Source organism: Elaeis guineensis, chromosome 7 (genome assembly GCF_000442705.2).
Source record: "Elaeis guineensis isolate ETL-2024a chromosome 7, EG11, whole genome shotgun sequence".
NCBI classification, from domain to species: Eukaryota; Viridiplantae; Streptophyta; class Magnoliopsida; order Arecales; family Arecaceae; genus Elaeis; species Elaeis guineensis.
In genome coordinates this window covers 90,208,887-90,227,524 of record NC_025999.2, presented here as the reverse complement: position 1 = coordinate 90,227,524, position 18,638 = coordinate 90,208,887, and positions in this window count along the sequence as shown.

Sequence of the window (18,638 nt, the reverse complement as noted above, 5' to 3'; positions counted from 1 at the left end):
ATATGTTTCCCACATAAATTGATATATTTGTTTTTCTCTTCCTTTTTTTCTTTTTGTTTCATTTTCTTTTTTAGAGATCTGTGGGGAAGGAGGACTTCATATAGGTATAGAACTGATATACATTGTGATTTTTTCATTGGGACTTCCTATAAGCATGAAACTATAAACTCCTCTTAAAGTTGGTTGTTTATATGTTAAGAACTTTTTATTTTAATAAGTTTGGATTTTAAACTCTCTTGATTTTTTTTAATTTTTGCATACTATTTTTGAGTATATTTTTCTTAAATTTTGTTATTTATCACTTGATAAAATAGGCAGAGATGACGAACCAAAGTTGGATGCATCGTAGGATTTATAAGGGAATGGTGACAGATGAATTTAAGAATGGAGTTGCTAAGTTTATTGACATTGCAATTTCTAATCCATCGCACATGAAAAATGAAAAAATTCTTTGCCCTTGTCTTAAGTGTAAGAATAGAAAATTCTTGATACTCGATGAGGTGACGGTTCATCTCTACAAGAAAAGCTTTATTGATGGCTATCGGATCTGGACACTGCATGGAGAATCTTATTCTAGATCTGAGGAGTCTAATCCTAAAACTATTGATAGAGGAGTGGCAGGTGGTATGAACTCTTATATGGATATGGTTATAGATGCCACAAGGATGCCTGAATTGAATAATGATGCTAGGGAGGATTTTGATGAAGTTCCAAATTCAATAGCTGCTAAGTTCTATGAATTATTTAAAGATGCCGATGAGTCACTATGGGAGAATTGTAGTAAGCATACTAGGTTATCAGCGATCACTCAGTTGTTGAATTTTAAATCAGAGTTTAGTATGAGCAAGGCATGTTACAATCAAATACTTTTAATGATTAAAAGCATGTTGCCTGAGGATGAAAAGTTGCCTGAAGATTTCTATCAATAAAAAAAAATTATGAAGGAATTGGGACTGAGCTATCAGAAGATAGATATTTGCCCAAATTTTTGTATGTTGTACCGCATGAATGATAGTTAGAAAATAGATTGTTCTATATCTGGTCATCCTCGATTCAAGTCCAATAAGGAGATGGGCAACAAAAAATGCAATGTACCACATATGATATTGCAATATTTTTCTCTTGCTCCTAAACTCCAACGATCGTATATGTCAAGCAAGACTGCAATGCATATGAGATGGCATAAGGAAGGGGTTCGACATGATTCTGCTATAATTTTGCATCCGACGGATGGGGAAGCATGGAAGCAATTTGATTTGATGCATCTAGAGTTTTCAAGTGAGTGTCGGAATATTAGATTAGGTCTTTGTACTGATGGGTTCAATCCATTCACATCAAGCTCCACACCTTATTCATGCTGGCCTATTTTTTTGACTTCGTATAATCTACCTCCTGGAATGTGCATGGATAGATGTAATTTGTTCCTAACATTGGTCATTCCTGGTCCGAAGTCACCTGGTAAAAGCATTGATGTTTGCTTAAGGCCATTGGTCGATGAACTACAGATGTTGTGGAATAACGATGTTTGCACTTTTGATGTTTGATGCACATCGAAAATAAAATTTTAACATGAAGGCTACACTAATGTGGACAATTAGTGATTTTTCTGCTTATGGGATGTTGTCAAGATAGAGCACACACGGTAGACTTGCATGTCCTTACTGTATGAGAGATACCAAGTCTTTCACACTAAAGGGTGGCAGTAAGAAGTCATGTTGGTTTGACTATTATCGATGATTTCTTCCCTCCAATCATACGTTTCGAAAACAAAAGGATGCATTTACTAAATCCACTGTGGAGAAAAAAGGTCCTATACTTCGATTGACTGGAAGGAAAGTGAAAGCTAGAGTAAAATAGTTTGATCAAATCACTTTTGGTACTAAGAGTGGTCCACAAAAACTTAATGGGTTTGGGATGGAGCATAATTGGCTTAAAATAAGTATATTTTGGGAGTTGCCCTATTGGTCCATGAACCTCATTGGCCACAACTTAGATGTTATGCATGTTGAGAAGAATGTGTTTGATAATGTCTTTAACACTGTCATGGACATTAAAGGTAAGATAAAAGATACTTTGCAAGCCCATTGTGATTTAAAACAGTTCTGTAAACGATCGAAGCTTGAGTTAAAATAAGTTGGAGGCAAATTGGTTAAACACAAGGCATCCTTTGTCTTAGCACCGAACCAGATTAAGGATGTGTGCGAATGGGTTAAACAATTGAGGTTTCCAGATGGATATATTTCTAATATAGCTTGAGGTGTAAATGTGGATGAGGGCAAAATACACGGTATGAAAAATCATGATTGTCATGTATTCATGCAGAGGTTGATACCTTTGGCATTTCATGATCTACTACCTAAGAAATATGAGGGGTATTGACTGAGCTCAATCAATTCTTCAGATATTTATGTATTTCTGAATTTCAAGTAAGTCAGATGGAATTGCTTGAGAAAAGTATAGTAGAGATAATTTATAAGTTAGAAAAAATATTTTTTTTCTATATTTTTTGATTCAATGGAGCACCTAACCATACATTTGCCATATGAGGCAAAGGTAGGAGGGCCTATGCAATATAGATAGATGTACCCTTTTGAGAGGTAAATCTCCCCATCATTATGTTTGTTATTTCATACATGTCGTAATAAGTATGAATTAATTAAACCTTTATGCTTATTGTTTTAGATGCATGCATGAATTAAAGAAAAAAGTTTGCAACAAAGCTAAGGTTGAAGGTTCTATTAGCGAAGTGTATGTAGTTGAAGAAATTTCTAAGTTTTGCTTGTTTTATTTTGAACCCCATATTCAAACCCGACGAACTAAAATCCCTCGAAATGAGGATGGTGGATATGTTGATGTTCAAGATCATCTATCTATATTCACATATTTGGGTCATCCATTAGGGAGAAGTTGGAAACAGTATTTGTCGAATGAAGAGATATGAGCTGTTGAGTTATACGTTCTCTTAAATTGCATTGATGTTGAAACTTACATTGAGTAAGTTTTCAGTCCATCTTATATTTACTCATTCCAATCATATAGTTATTTATTTGTATTGGTTTATGAATGCTAATGAGGTTGTCCTCACATAAATTGCTACAGAATTTGACAATGAACTACGACAAAATAATCCTTCCATTACTGATGCTGAGGTTGAAAAAATACGTGAATTGCATTTCCCACAGTGGATAAAAGAGCTTGTAAGTTTTAGTTATATAATTTAATTTATTCAAATGAAATGATACAATATGATCCTGAAGCTTATTATACTGCTGTTTCTGTTTTAGGCTAACAGAAATGAAATTCAAGACCCAAAAGTTCAAAAGTTCATCTAGGGTCCTTCTAAAGAAGTGCGATGTTACAATGGTTATATAGTGAATGGTTATCGATTTCACACTCATGCTCATGGGCAGAATAAGAAGACAAATAATAGTAGTGTTTATGTTTGGGGAAACAACTATAATGAAAATGAATTAGATTACTATGGCATTGTGGAAGAGGTGTTGGAATTGGATTACATTGGACATGGTAACCGTGTAGTTATTTTTAAATGTCATTGGTCTGACCGTTCACAAGGAGTTAGGATTGATAAAAAGTATAATATTGTTGATGTTAATCACAAGTCAAAATTGAGTACGTATGAGCCATTCATATTAGCAAGCCAGTCGCAACAAGTGTATTACACCAAGTATCCGAATTCAAAGAATAAAGAAAGAAATGATTGGTGGGCTGTTTGTAAAGTAAAAGCCAAATTATTTCCCAATGAGATATATGAAAATGAGTCAATAGAAGAGAGATCAAAAGATGATGATTATTATCAAGATGACGAAATAGGACCATCTCACATTGATTCTACCATGGATGATAATCTTAATGAAGCCATAATACTTAATGATGAAGATCAAACAAAAGAAGTTGATCCGAGAGAGGTATTAAGATATGTTGATGATATTGATGATGGAGATAAGGTTCAGGATATAGAAGAAGAGCTCCTATATGATCGTGATGATGGTGAGATGAGGGACAATGTCGAGTTGGAACCAAATGCACCTAGTGACGGCGATATTAATTTTGTTTAATGTCTAGGTATATAATGTTGTATTTTTTTTAAAAAAAATTATTCTCTTTAGTTTTTATGTACTTATATGAGTTTTCATAATATTTTTTTATATATTAAATGCTAATATTTATTTATGACAATTTATCTTATATGTGATGTTTGTTTCAGAAAATAATATGAGGCGTTTGAAGAGTTTGAAGAATTCTAAAGGAGGAAAGTTGGCTCTAAAAAGGAGGATCACAAAATATTGTGTGCAAACGCTGAAAGGAGGTGATCAACATCAATCTGGAGATGGATCTCTGTGACGATCTCCATCTAATCACACAGCTTGTGAGTTGCATTTGGCATGCATGTTATTTTTCATATTCTTGCTGATGATAAATGCAGTATGGTATTTATTGAATTAAAAACTGCTTTTAGAAATAATTTAAGCATGTAATCAAGATATTACATGACTACTGAAAGAATCAAGATACTATGAATCTTTGAGCACTTAACTATAGTTAAAAGAACTGATCTTTACATTGGTGATGCATAAACCTCTAGCAGCATATCTAAGTACAATACACTAATAAACCTTTAGCAGATGAATTAAGAGATCACCTTATATATGGTTCAGAACTTGAAATAATAATAGACATGGTAAGAGGACTTCATACCTTATGGTAAGATACTATTTGTTAACTCTTTTTGTAGAACCATTTGTCATGACATGAATGCATAATGACATAAATACCTGTATTTTGGATAAAAATATAGCTCAAGAGACTACACCTCTAGACTTAACGGCATCTACAACTATAGTCAATGCACCTCAAGACACAATACCATCGGAGATAGTCCAACACAATGCATCTCCAGACACAGAATATTTAGAGACAACCCAAGACAATGCTACTTGAGACACAGCACTACCACCAGAGGTAACCCGAGACACAGTACTACCTACAGCAGCTGCAAATATAGCACCAAGAGAAGCAGAATCAGTCTCCAAGGATGATGAAGAGCCTATCTTGGTTGGGATTGAGTTGACTGTCATTCCTGCACATGCATTGTAAGTAAAAACAAAAGTAAGCTTTGTGGTTGTTCTATATTGTATAAATGTACATGTTGGCACTTAACTATGGTTCCTTTGTATTGTTTTTATTTTAGGAAGAAATTCTTTCCTGATGATGCCGCATGATACATCTCAAGAAAGGTTTTGGATAACCGTCCAAATGGTTATATCAGATGGTCCATGTATCCCATGGAGTTGAAGAACTTCTTGTTTGATGAGTTTCTTGTATGTATGAAACAAACTTGTTTAGTAATTACATACTCGATTCTTATTTTTGTTGATTTTAGGTTAATACATTTTACTGATTGATGTGCTTCTATAATATTTACAGGATAGTTATAAATTTGCTCCTGGTCTTACTAAAGGTGTATTGAAAAAAGTTTTTATGAAGGTTGCAGGAAGACAACTTAGTCAAAGGCTAAACTATTTAAGAAAATAGGTAAAACAAAATAATAATATAGAAGATTTGAGTGAAACAATTGATAAAGGGTCCTCTTTTATGACTGTTGAGAAATGGACTAGCATGGTGGCAAAGTGAACAAAGGAAGAATGACAGAAGAAGTCGAAGACTGCATCAAAGAACTGTCAACAGTCTGACATGAGCATTCACACAGGCGGGTCTGCTACCATGTATGCTCATGGTAGACATATGGTATGTACTTTTAGAGCTCTTTTTAACACTAATCTTATCCTACAAGTATCTTGATTTTCGAACTTAATTTTTGATTTTTCCAATATTTGGAGATGTGTTTAATTACACCATCAGTATTCCAACCTTCCACACTTTCTTCAGATCAATATTTTTTTTTTGATAGAAGATAGAATATTTATTTAAGCTGTAACAAAAGATACATTGTAGCAACAAACCAAAATAGAGGACTTGAGAAGACAGGAATCAACAGCATTAGTGTAATTGAGCCTTGTTAATAAATTTCCGTTGCTGCCTGTATGGTTCTTAAAGTATTTGAAGAAGGTACAATCAGCTAGTGGTGATAAGCAATAGATACTGTTATGCCATTGAGTGTAGAATGCATATGCCATCAATAGCCACTGTGAGCTATCCATGAAACTCTTGAATTTTCTGTACAACTGGATTGGTGCATAGTATGCATTGAGTATGCTGATTAGAAATCTGAAAGTCATAAACAGAAAATATGCAAAAATCCTGTAACCCATTACTTGGCATATCTTGTTTTTGTTGAGGTAATGTATTAAAGCTATATATATGAAACATATCCAAAAATTAAGATGATATGGAGCTAGGCATGTATTAAAGCTATTTTCTTTTTTCCTTTTTTCATTTCTTTTTTTATCGTAATTGTTGACATTTGAGTTTAGATCAATATTTGGAGACATGTTTGAAGTAATTGTTGTTGCCTTTATGGTACTTTTTCATAAGCATTGAGCATTAATTTACAATCTTTAAATTATTACAGGAAATGATGCTCGATAGATCGATCTGTCACAAAAAGTTATTTGAACACACTCACAAGAGAAAAGATGGTACCTTTAAATCTGAGAAAGCAAAGATAGTGAGTGTAAGTATTTTTCTTCTTTTATTTTTTTCTATTTTACATATTTACTATCGTAAGGTATGTTGTCATATTAATTGTTTATATACTGATTTTTTTTTTATTTTACATTATAAGAGAAATATGATACTATCATGTGACAGAAATATGGTGAGGACCTATCTTCCCATCCTTCTTTGGATGAGGAGGCTTGGCTAACTACTGCAGGACCATCCAAAAAGGGTAGAGTGTTTGGGTTAGATTATAGCTTAGTTCTTCCATCTAAATCCAACAATACATCATCTCAAAATAGCATCGTTGGATGTGGTGCCCAACCACATTCGAACGATGAGGTGACGAGAGAGATGCGTCTTATGTGGGACAATATGGATAAGTTAAATCAGAATATTCAAGCACAACAAAATTCAATAGGTCAGGTTCTTCTTGCACAACAGCAATCTATAGACCAGATTCTTTATGGCTTGTTTCAATTGATACATCCACAACTACCACCGACATCATCTGGATCGATAACTAAGCATTCTCCTAGATCTTCGGATACGACTCCGACTATAGCTCTATGGCATCGGTCATCTGCTTGGTGGGCTACTCCTCCTGGATGGATGCCATTACACCCATACACTCCATCGATATTTTTTTCGGTGGCTCAAACTCCAACTCGACCTCAGGTAGTTGAAGAAATATAACTTTTATATCTTTCTTCATTTTTTGTGCTATACCATACTTATACGCGGATATATGATGTTTAGAGCTCTACTTCGAAGTAGCATGTATCAGAGGAAGATGGAAATGGACATTGCTGTGGTGGAGGGTATACACATCTAGGCACTTCATAGTTTATTATGTGCCACTTGTCTTGTTTTATATACTTTATTATTTGGATATTTCATGTGTTTTAGACATATGTGATTGACATTATATGCATTCTATGTGCATTTGTACATACTTATGGTGTTGTAAACATTATAATTTATTGGTTTTGGATAAAATATTATAGATTCCATGATTCAGTGTATCTTGTGAAAATGGAGGAGTTGATGTTATTGGACGCAAGAAATAGGAGATTGGATATTGCTCTTATGGATGTTATTAGTTATACAGGTATTAATTTTATATATTGAAAAAAATAGGAAGAAAAATTAAAAATTTTAGTGACAAAATAGAGACGGACTGTTGACAGAATCTAATCTTAAAAATAAAATTAACGACAGAATCGTGACAGATTAAAGATTAACAAAGATGTTAGATAAATAGTGTAGTGACAGAATAGTGACAGAATAGCAATAAAATATATTTATATTTAATGATACACTAGTAATAAACTAGCGACTAATGAGACACTACATTAACGACCACATACAAACAAAATAGCGATGGAAAATATTTAATTTTAATAACAGACAAGTGACAAAGTAGCGATGAATAATATATTATATTAGCAACTGAATACTATCAGAATAGTGACAAACGATAAGTTTCTGTAATTATATTAAAGACCGCATAATGATAGATTAGTGATATTTTAATTTTTTTTAGCGACAGAATTGTGACACATTAGAGACAAATCATTGCATCTTATTAAGATTGTGCCATGATTTTAACAACGGCCGAAATGGTGTTGTTAATCTATCACTAAATAAATTTAACGATGGATTATCGACAGCAAAAATATCCGTCACTAGTTTAGCGATGAAGTTTTTTGCTACAGCCTTAATTCCGTCGTTAATCAGTCGCTAGGCGGTCTCTATCCAGTTTAGCGACGGAATAGAGATGGAGTAAAGATGGATTTTACTCGTCGGTAATTAATAGTTTTTTTGTAGTGGTCGATGTGCTCTTCTTAAGGCTCGACAACCCAGATGTGGGCTAACGTGCATGTAGAGGAGGTCATGTAGAGGTTTTAGAGTAAACAACCTTAGAGCTTTCGAGATGCCGTCCGCAATACGATCATTGAAATTTTTTAGAATCTACATCTGCACAATCTGCTAGGCTCATTATCACAGCCATCATAGTAGATAAATCTATTAATAATTTTATTTATTTATTTTAAATTGTTATATTTAAAAATTTTATGTGTTTAGGCTTGAGTCTAGAAAGAAGATATAGGATATAAAAAATTTAATCTAACCATCCAAATGATGGGTCGGAGATGTCTATAGCTCTATATTATTGAATGATATGTGTAAAAATAATTTGTTCGAGAATCGAAGTAGTATATTGAAATATACATCTTCATATCAATATGTATACTTTTGTTTCAAAATTTATTAATAATGATTTATTTTTTTTCATTACAAGATGCTGCAAAATTCAGCTCTCATCTATTAGCTACTGGAAAGGATGTACAGAAGCAGAAGGAAGATGAGGAGGATGATAAGGAAGATCGTACATAAATTTTTTTTTATACATATACAATTTTGATACTTATAAAGCATTATCTATATGTAAAATTATATAAATTATATTTTTAATATAATATAATTAATTTTATATTTATGATTGTCTTACATAATTGTTGTCTTATTTATAACAGATTTTAAAAAATATTATTGCTTGTTATTGTAATTAAAGTAGATTTTAAAAAATTTAATTATAATTTTTTTAAAAAATAAATACTATTAACGATGGTATTAGCAACAAAAATTACTATCGCTAATAGTTTTTAAATTTTAATTAAAAAAGCTTAAAAGCTATTAGCAACGATAATAACGATCAAATCACCATCGTTAATAGTTTTTTAATAGTTTAATTAAGAAATAAATTAAAATTATTAGCGATGGAGTTTTATCGCTAGTACCGTCATTAATTATCTTTATTAATGACGGTGGATTTACCATCATTAATAATTATAATCAGCAACGAGATTATTTCTATCAGATTTTTAGCGATGGCTTGCCATCGCTAATAGCATTAGCGACGGCAAACTAACTATTAGCGATGGCAATTAGCTATCGCTAAGTAGTGGTAGGTTGCAAAGTGAAATCGAACGAAGGTTGGTAACATCTTCAAAAGACTAGAGGGCATCAAGGCATCCATTGCAGCACTTCAGTTGAGAGAAGACTTAGAGGGAGGGCTTTTTTAGGAGGATTTGACAGACCTCCACAAGAAGCTGTCTGCCCATCACTCTTTCTTATGTCAACATGAGGTGCTTTGGAGGTAGAAATCGAGGGTACAATAGATAAGAGAAGGAGACAGAAATACAAGTTTCTTCCACCAATTTACCATCATTTGATGGCATGGGAACTGGATCCGATCACTAAGGTCTAGTAGTGGACTTTGGGTGAATAGTGAGGCTGTCAGGCGAGAGATCTTTGACTTCTTCAGATCTAGGTGGATGGCTAGCTTATGTGGGGTTGGATCTCTCTATTGTCCCCCAGGTAACCAGATGTCGGACTAGGAGAGCCTCTAACTCATTCGCATTGTGATGGAGGAGTAGGTCCGAAGGGCAATTTGATCTATGGCAGAGGATAAGGCACCCAATCTAGATGGATTTTTTTTCTATTTTTTAGACGGTACTAGTTCATCATTGATCAGGAGGTGGTAGAGGCTATACAATAGTTCTTCATTATAGGAGTAACATTGGATGTGTGGCAGCAGACCTTCATTACGTTGTTCCTAAAAAGATTGGAAGCAATAGAGTGGAGTCACTTCAGATTGATCAACTAGTGCACTACATTGTATAAGGTTTATGCTAAAATTATGGTCGGTGGGATGCATCCTATTCTTTTGTGTCTTACATGCCCAATGCAGAGATCTTTTGTTGGAGGTCGTAACACTCGGACAACATTCTAATTGCTCCAGAGACCATGTATAACCTATTGAGGGCCCCAGCAGGTAGGTGTCACATGGCCATCAAGCTCGATATATATGAGGGAGCCTATGATTGCACGAGTTAGGAGTTCCTTTGGCATATGCTAAAGAGTTTTGGTTCTCATGTCTAATGGATTAATTAGATCATGGGGTGTATTTGTGCCTCATCCTTCGACATTCTCATCAATAAAAGCCTGACGGCATTCTTTCGATCTACTATCGAGTTACGTGAAAATTGCCCCTATCTCCCTATTTGTTTATTATATGCACTAATGCTCTTTCTCAAACTTTGCATGCTATGATCTGGGGCCAAGTGCTAGACCCCTATGTGTCAGTCTACCTACATAATCGATCTGACATCTACTTTTTGCAGATGACTACCTCTTAGTGGGTCAAGCCATTGCCTACAATACCATAACCTTTGTGAAGATTTTGGAGGACTAGTACACTATATTTGGACAAAAAATGAATCTTTCGAAGTCAGCAGTACAGTTTAGTGGAGCGGGATATGGAGATGCAACTTAGGGGGTGGTAGGTCCATTCGTTGTCTATGATGGGGAGGATTACTTTGGTGCAATTTGTTCTTAGCACTATGCCGATCTATCTGTCGTTTCACACTCTTCTATCGAAGAACTTCTTGGCAAAGATGGAGCAGTTGTTCATGAGTTTTCTATGGGGCATGTTGCTGGGAGAGAGAGGGGTTCGTCTGCTGGCTTAGGATGTTATTTGCAAGTCGATCAAGGATGAGGACCTTGAGATCCAGTCCTCACTAGTGAGGTGCGACGTTTTACTTACCAAACATGCAGCTAGATTCCTTCTACAGCCTGATATATTTTGGAGTATGATAATTTGGGCTAATTACAGCTCATGGATGACTGGGGAAGATATCCTAGCTAGCTAGAGTTGCTCTTTTATGTGGAGAGAGATCTGCTCTTGTGCCTCTAAAGTGATGGTCTGGATTAGATGGTTGATAGAGGATGGACAGTTCATTTGTGTACGATGTGAAATCTAGATGGTTGACCTCCCTCTAGATTGGTGGTTGACCTTTGTCAGTATGGAGGTTGATGACAAGATGATGGTTTGGGATCTGATCCTCTCAGAGGGTGGGGTTTGGGATACTACTCTAGTGGCCTATCTATTTGGAGAGCAGCTCTCTGAGAGTCCGAGAGGATTCTTTCTCAGGCTCTCTCTATCCATGGTTGCCAGAATGTGAGGGTCTGGAGGGTCTGCTCCAACCCTACAATGACAACAAGGGACCTTTACGACCTATTCTGGAGGGAGCTGACTAGGAAGATTGATGGAGATTGGATTTAGAGGTTGGGCCCCCATCTCCGAGTCTGTCTTTTTGTTTGGAAGGTGGCTTGGTGCCGCCTCCCCACTAGGGTAGTCCTGAGGGATAGTGGTGTTGACCTCCCTATCGTATATCCCGATTATTAGTGGGAGGATGATACTATGGGCCACATTTTTTTCCACTGTTCGTGTGCAGTATAGGTGTGGCAGAGGACCAGCTTCTTTCCAGACCTCACCACTTTATGACATCGGTCCAATTCTTCCTAGAGGCACGGTGGAAGAGCATTGGAGGTGAGACATCTAAGTCTGCCGGTATTAGAGCAACTTATATTATGTACCATATTTGGTTGGTGAGCAACAATCTAGTGTTTGAGTCAAGAGGGCAATTAGCCCGTTTTATCTTGGAGAGGGCCTGACTCAAGCTGAAGAGATTATTCAATTGTCTACTGGCGTGATCTTGACAACTCGGGACATCTAGGGCTCTCCTTCTGCTCCTGTAGTGACTCATAGGGTATTCAACATTTGGGAGTCTCCACCCTCAGTCGTTGTCAAGATCATCTTCGATGGCAACATGTCTGACAGTAAAGGAGTCAGGTGCATGATCCGAGATCCAAATTCGAGACTTATTGCGACAGGGAGGAGTCATCTAGTGAATGTCACTGTCCCTGGAGTAGAGCTTCGAGCAACCTAAGTAGGCATCATATGGCGAGGTGAACCCTAGGAGCAAATCACATTATCATTGAGGAGGACTTTGCCACTGTTGTGGACTTCTTGCGAGAGTGGGCCGAGATAGCTCAAGTCCATCCACTGCTATGCGATGCATGGAGAGTGCTAAGAGAGTATTATTCCCTAGATATCTATTATATTTATCGGAAGGTGAACAATACTGTTGATTAGGTTACATTTTTGGTTGTTGAGCATTCGAATGAGGTCTTGCAGACCAACGCTAAGGGCATCTCTTTGGCTTTTCATGATAATTTATTTCCTGATTTTTATGATTTTATTCATAATACATTTGTATGATTAACACTTCTCATTAATATATATATATATATATATATATATATATATATATATATATATATATATTCATGAATTTACTAGTTCATTTACCTACTCACGTTAGAGTTTATGTAGTTTGTCTTTTCTTGATGTTTTGGGCATTGAAATATATGGGATCCTTGAATAGCACGGTAAAGCAACCATTCTTTTGTTAAAGGTTTTGCAAAATAAATATACTTAAATTATTAGTTCTTTTTATTTTTATAAATAATATTTTTAAAAATATTTTAATCATATCATATAAAATATAAAATATTTCTAATTTGACTTTATGGAGCATCATGTATCAACTCAGAAGTGTTTGGATGTATATACTTGATATTCTTTCTATCTTTATAGCTATACTCTCTTTAATAAATATAATTTATTTATTTTAGATCTTAATCTAAAACATAATTTTATCAAATATAGTTGATGAATGAGTGGACATAAAAGAGACAATCTTACTGCTCAAATCTAGTAATACAAAAGATTTTGAAATTTTGAAGGAAGTTGAGAATAAAATAAAAATCCTTTAGGTTGCATTTGATAGCTTGCAATCTATCCAGATTACTGATAATTTAATGTGATAATCTAGATTACTTTATTTAGTATATTTTTTAGGTGGTAATTCAAATTATCTTGGTAATTCAAATTGCCTCAGCAATCTAGATTGCCTCATAGAAGGTAATCTGGATTGTCTTGGGGAGAGATGGCTATCCAGATTATGATTTTTTTGATAATATCATAACAAAAATTTTGGATAAAATTATTCTTCAAAAAAATCACACAAAATCCATTGCCCAACCCTTCCCCCCCCCCTCCGCATGTGCCTTCGGTCCATGGCTCCTCCATCTCCCTTTGTCTATCACCCCCCATGGCACCTCCACATTTGTCCCCACCATCCCCATGGCTCCATATGAGCCCGCCCCCATCTCATCCCACAATGTCTGTAGTTTTTCATATCCCTTGATCCGCCACTTCTTCACGTCACCACCACATCCACATCACTCCCATTACTTCTTATTAGGAAAAAAAATATCAGAGCAAAATTATTAAGGATATTTTAGAAATTTAATTTTATATTCTCAATAATCTGATTATTATACCAAACATATTAATCAAGATTTTTGATGATTTTATTATAATTATTGCGAGCAATCCCCTATCGTCTGTCGCTGGTGAAGATCACCTGTAAGACAAAGTCCTCACAGATCAGAGTTGTATCCAGCAAGGACCCTCCGATGCTTAAGTCAGAGAGGAGATTGGTGAACAACAGATAAAGAGTGCATTGAGAAGGTAGGCTGACTATATGTCGGTAATACTGATAAGTCAGTAATCTTATAGATGCGAATGAGTATCGGTCGATATCACTGACTCTGATATGCAGATGATTTTCGGTTGAAGATTAACTGAGTTTTATTGTTGGTTGATAATAGCAAACTATTGGTCAGTCGGTCGATTGTGAGTCGGCGTAATATGTTCATACGACCGATATAGAGTCAAAGTTAGGGGTCGATTGACTTACCCCAATAGTTGCCCTCCACTCCTAAGTCCAAGATAGTCCGACGTATATATTATCACGTGATCTATCACATTGGACGAAGGGAGTCGTCACATGTTGCCTCGAGCCCTGACTTGACTGCTGGTCTTTATGATTTTTTGGAGTGCAAGAGTTCTTCGACTATTTTATCATTTCGATAGCTGCAGAATCATTATTGGGTTGTCATTTCGATAGGACAATTCGGTACCGGACGTAATTTCAAGAAAATAATTTGACGTCGGATGATACGATTCTGACTAGTAGATCTTGGCCACATGTCCGAACATCATTGCATCGGAGCTGCTCATGCAAATGACGGTGAGGTGGCATGATCAGAAGCAGGTGCGTCAAACCGTCCGATCAATGGTTGGTCCGGATGTTACCATGTGTCGTCATCTGATGAGATTCTGATTCGACCGATTTCATTTGGACCATTGATGGATCTTATATATATAGGGTCACTTTCAGTCAAATTTTTACTTTGCATTTTGTCACCATCTTCTGCTGTGGAAGCTCTACCGAAAGGTCGCCCTAGTACCAGAGCTCCAGTGTTCTCTCTCCGCCCCTTTTTAGCTTCAGGTCAAAATTTCTTGTCTTCTTTCTTGGCTTTTCCTCCCCTTTGGGTCTTCATTTTAGAGTTCTCTCTTGTTTTCCTTCTTCATGGCTAGGGCTTCTTCCTCTCGGGATAGTCGGTCGGAGAATCCGACCGATGAATCTCCTTTGGATTAGGAAGTGGAAGCTTCTTCTCTATCCGGACATAATGTTGAACGGCTCCGGAAGCAATATCGTATCCCGAAGCAGTATCAGCTTTTCACTTCTGGCTCCGATGGTCGGGTGAACTCTCCTCCTCTGGGCTAGATTTCTTTCTATGTCAAAGACCTCCAGACCGGTCTTCGATTTTTGATTCCAAATTTATCCAAAATTTGCTTGACTATTACGGTCTTTGCCCTGCTCAACTGGCACCGAACTTCATCCGACTGAAAATTAAGTTTGCTTTGCTGTGTCGGCTAATATCGATCGAGCCTCATCTTTTTCTTTTTCAAACTTTCTTCGTCCTACGTCCCGATCCTAAGGCCAAAGGCTGGTGGTTCTTCAATCCAAAAAAAGGCCTTTCCTTCATCACCGATCTTCCATCGTCCATTCATGGATGAAAGAATCAATTTTTTTTTGTTTCTTCTTCTCTTCTCTGGGGCTTTCCTTCACGCTGGGGTGATCCAAGGACTGGCCCCAACGAGAATAGTCAGATGGAGGTCGTCGATCAGAAAGATTTTCACCAGCTGAAGGATATGGCAGCACCGTCATAGAGAGAGCTGATGATCGAGCAAGTTCTCTACAATGCCGATCTTAATTCGGTCACTTTTTTAGGTATAGCAAAGTTGATCACTTTTATTTATTTTATTTTTGCTTGTTTCTGAACTGTGCTGACTTTCTTATTCTGATTGTTGCCATGTGCTGAGGACATGAGTATCGGTCATCGATATTTGTTAGCATGCTACCAAGAAGAAGGTAGCATCCGAAGCTGGACCCCCCTAACCACCGAATAGGAGTCGGGTAGCTGCTTCATCTGCACTAACGAGGGAATTTGACATATTATCGACGTTGGTTCTTGAGCTGATTTTGGCATTGTCGGCCCCGACAATGCTCTCTGAGGTGCCGTCCATTGAAACTGGGGCAGTAGAAGAAGATGAAGCTGCAGCAGTACCATCGATAGCTCCACCAGTTGAAGTTCGGACCGTGGTGGGAGTTGCGGTCGAGCAATCGATGGCTGTGCCGGTTGTTCCTCTGACGGAACCATCTCGGGCACAGTCGAGCTCTGATTTCTCCGTATTCTCTAGTGCGGGGCTGTCGATAGGAGATCGGAAGAAGGCACTGGCGACTTCGACAGATGATGGATCATCGGCAAGCCACTTGGTTCTTTTTCACATCAGAGTTTTTGAGGGTTAGTCGGCCTTCTGAACTGCTCTTCTCCCGACTGATCAGGAGAACAGAAAGAATCAAACTGTAGCCAAGATGTTCTCTTCCTTTTATCTGACGATACGTGGGGTAAGTTCTCCAATATTTTTTTTGATTTGATCTGACTTATCTTCTGCTTTCAGTGGGTGCACGATATGCACGACCTAAAGATCGGCTATCAGAAGCTTGCAGAGTTTCGTCAGATCTGGATGGACAAGGTGGCGGCCACCAATGCTAAGAAGATGGCTGCCCTTGAACAACTCCAAGCGAAGATCGAATAGGAGGTGAAGCTTCAGGAGAAAGTCTTTTGACTGCCGATCTTCAATCTTCTGGAGCCTAACTTGAGTCGGCTCGCCAGAACATCTTGTCTCTTAAGTCACGAATCAAGAGCAAGAAGCACTCCATCCACCATCTTCGACGAGAAAGGGATGGCTGCATCGACAAACTCGAAGCCGAACGTGAAAGATATCGAGCCACCCTGAAAAGGTTGGCACTGGTCGATGATGAGTCAGCTTCTGCAAGAGCTGACGCAGAGTTGGCGAGAATGGAAGCAGAGTCAGCAAGGAAAGCTTTGAACCAAACCGTCGAGAACTTCAAAAACTCTGAAGAGTTTAAAGAAAAAATCCTCGAAGTTGGGTTCGCTTCTTATTGCGTCAGGTACAAAGACAGTCGAGATGCGATCGTAAAGCTTTATCTGGATTTAGACTTGAGCAGCATCATCCCTCCTATCTCGAAAGGTGGAGCTATCGAAGAAGAAGCTACGTCGATTAAAGATGCTGCACTGACTGCTGAAGACGGTGCACCGACTGCACTAGAAGACCTTGTTGCTCCAAGAATTAATTTTGATGATTTCAAAATATTTGAGGGGGTTACTAATGATTTTGACTTGAAAAAAATTTATTATATTTCAGGGATAAAATCATAATTTTATCAAATTCTGATAATTTTATCAAATTCTGATTTGAAAGCCTCAAGAACAAGAACAGAAGATTTATGATCTATTGGAGGTAATTTTATATTTTTTAGATGTATATTTTGAGAAAAAATTAAGTTTAAAGAAAAGGATAGACCCTATGAGTCGACCCCTATCAAAAGAGACTGAATGGCATGCTATTTTTGACTGGCACACTCAAAGGGGACGACCCTAGGGGTCAACCTCTATTGTCTGTGCAAGTCAAAAATACAGAACAGTGACTTTCTATTCTACACCATAGAGGTCGACCCTATGAGTCGACCCCTGTGTAGAGGCGATCCCTGCGATGAAAAATCTCCATAATGGCTAGTTTTTCAGCTCATTTTATCCATATTTAATACTCATTTAATGCACTCCAACGGTTCTAATCCTGCCCAGATCACTCTCTAGCATCCATTGAAGATATAAAGGCACTTGAAGGAGGGAAAAAGATAAGATTTTCAAGTATTCATTTCAGCCTTAAGCAAAAAGCCCTCTTTAAGCAAAATAAGCTTTCATTTCAAGTTTACCAACCCCTCAAGAGCTCATTCAAGTCTTCAACAACCTTGAAAAAAATCAGAAAAGCTTCTTCCTTATTGTGTAAAATATATTTAAGATTTTATTTGCTCATTAAAAAAGCTAAACTTGTATTTCTTATCATTAACTCTCATACTTTGCTTTTGTCTTGATTTTTAATTTTGGAAGGATTCCAAAACTTAGATAGGTTGATCCGAACTTTGAATCGGATTGTATTAGATTGGCTTGTACCTAAAAAATAAGTGTTCTAGCTTGGGATAGCTAGAGTCAGAGGTACCGATGTTGTATTCTTGTTGAATACATTTTAGTGGATTTAAATTCTCAAGAGGAGCTTAGGAAATGGATGTAGGTGCAAGATTGGCATCGAACCACTATAAATCTTGAATGTTTGTGGTGTGCTTACTTGCTCTCTATCTAAATCTCTTTATTTTCTTGCATTCTTGCATCTCATTTCTACACCTAGCTTAAACCACTTACTACACATAACTTGCTTACTATTACTTAATTCTTGTGGTTCTAAATTAACTTTAAAATTTTAAAAATCTAATTCACCCCTCCTTTTTGGATTGAATAGCTAGACAATAAGTGGTATCAGAGCTCGATGCTCTAGACCTACTTTGATTTAACCATCAAAGAGCTAAAGATCTATAGCAACTCAAGTGGTGCTTCACTAGCCGAGGGGCAGTCTACAAACCGACCTTCACTTTTCAATGGCTCAAACTACACCTATTAAAAAGTTCGAATAAAAATCTTTGTTCAAGCACTTGACTATAATATGTGGAGTATCATACTTAATAGACCACACACACGTACTAAGATAATTGATGGTGTAGAATCAACCAAATCCGAAAGAGAATGTGATGAGGTTG